Genomic DNA, 2,267 nt, shown 5'->3' on the forward strand with positions numbered 1-2,267 from the left:
GTAATTATATATGGAACTGCCATTTGACCCAGTGATCCCACTTCTAGGAATATATCCTAAGAACCCGAAGCACCAATCAGAAAGAAGGTATGCACCCCTCTGTTGACAGCAGCACAATTTACAATAGCTGAAATCTGGAAACAGTCCAAGTGCCTATCAGTAGATGAGTGGTACATGTACACCATGGAATACTAGGCAGCAGTAAAAAAAAATACCTTACCCTCTGAGACAGCATGGAAGGATCTCGACAGTATCATGCTGAGTGAAATAAGTCAGTAAGAGAAAGACAAGTATCACGTCATTGCACTCATATGTGAAATCTAAGTAACAAAGCAAACTGATGAGTGGAGATGATGTAGACACATGGAAACATGGAACTGAGGGGAGGACGGGAAGGGGAGGTGGGTGGGTGGGAAGTAATCAACCAAACACCTATACATATATCCATGTGGGTGGACAAAGACAGCCTGGAAGATTCAATTGGGGGGGAAAGAGGGACATATGTAATACTTTCAAAAATAATTATTATCATTTCTGTTTTTAAAAAGAGCTGGTTCTTTGAAAGGATAAACAAAATTGAAAAACCGTTATCCAAACTCATCAGGAAATGGAGAGGACCCCAATAAATAAAATAAGAAACCAAAGTGAAAAACTACCCACTGGCACCACAGAAATATAACAAAGGATTGTAAGGAAATCCAATGAACAACTATATGCCAACAAGCTGGACAATGTGGATGAAATGGACAAATTCCTAGAAAAATATAACCTCCCAAAACTGAATCTGGAAGAATCAGAAAACCAACAACAACTGATGATATAGAAGCAGTAATCAAAAAACTCCCAGCAAACAAAAGCCCTGGTCTGGGAGTTTTATCAAACCTTCAAAAAAGAATTAACATCTATACTCCTCAAACTGTTCCAAAATATCCAAGAGGAAGGAATACTTCCAAGCACTATGAGGCCAGCATTACCCTAATTCTAAAACCAGATAAAGACACTACAAAGAAAGAGAATTACAGGCCAATATATCTGATGAACATGGTTGCTAAAATCCTCAACAATATATTACCAAATTGCATGCAGAAGTATGTTAAAATAATCATACTCCATGACCAAGTGGTATTTATTCTGGAGATGCAAGGCTGGTACAATATTCCAAAACAATAGACATGGTACATCACATAAAGAAAATGAAAGGCAAAAATCACATGATTTATTAATAGATGCAGAAAAAGCTTTCAACGAAATCCTACATCCAATCTTGATAAAAAATAATCCCAGCAAACATCATATCTCAACATGATGAAGGCCACATATGACAAACCTAGATAAGCATTATACTCAATGGGGAAAAGCTAAAACCATTTCCCCTAAGAACAGGAACAAGACAGGGATGTCTGCTTTCACCACTCTTATTCAACATAGCCCTGGAAGTCCTAGCCACAGAGATCAAACAAGAAAAAGAAAAAATCAGCACCAAACTGGAAAGGAGGAAGTAAAACTCATTATTTGCAAGGACATGACATTGTACATAGAAAACCCTGAAGACTCCACCAAAACTACTAGATTTAATCCATGAATTTGGCAATGGAGCAGGATACAAATTCAACACCCAGAAATCAATGGCTTTTTTATACACCAGTAATGAATTCACAGATAGAGAAACTAAACAAGCAATCCTATGTACCACTGCAACAAAAAATTAAGATACATAGGAATAAACTTAACCAAGGAGGCAAAAGATCTGTATTTTGAAAACCACAGGATGCTGAAAAAAGAGACCGAAGAAGGTAAAAACTGGTGAAAAAATATGCCGTGTATATGGGCTGGTAGAATCAACATCATAAAAAGGTCCATACTATCTATGGCAAGCTACAGATTCAATGCAATTGCTATTAAAATACCAACCACATATTTCACAGATCTAGAACCAATACTTCAAAAATGTATATGAAACCAAAAGAGACCCCGAATAGTTCCAAAAATCTCCAGAAAGAAGAGCAAAGTTGGAGGAATCACAATAAAAGATATTTCAAGTTATACTACAAAGCTACCGTAATCAAAACAGCCCGGGAGAGAAACTAAGATGGCGGCATAGGGGAACACCGAGATTGCTGCCTCCTACAACAACTTCAGAAACGCAACAAAAAGACAGGACGGTCAACATCCAGAACTACAGGAGGGCTGGCGGAGTGGAAATTCTACAACTAGAAGAAAAGAGAAAAGCACATTGAGGGTCAGGAGCTGCGGAAGTAAAGTGCAGA

The 2,267-nt window shown here is 37.9% G+C and overlaps 1 long non-coding RNA gene across 3 annotated transcripts in view; it reads right to left on the reverse strand.

Annotated features, from left to right (window-relative positions):
• The window catches only part of LOC107182307, a 116,103-nt gene that overhangs the window by 60,280 nt on the left and 53,556 nt on the right, over positions 1–2,267 (reverse strand). The gene's annotated exons all lie outside the window — the stretch shown is intronic.

The sequence above is a fragment of the Myotis davidii genome, unplaced genomic scaffold (assembly GCF_000327345.1).
Source record: "Myotis davidii unplaced genomic scaffold, ASM32734v1 scaffold75, whole genome shotgun sequence".
Classification (NCBI taxonomy): domain Eukaryota; kingdom Metazoa; phylum Chordata; class Mammalia; order Chiroptera; family Vespertilionidae; genus Myotis; species Myotis davidii.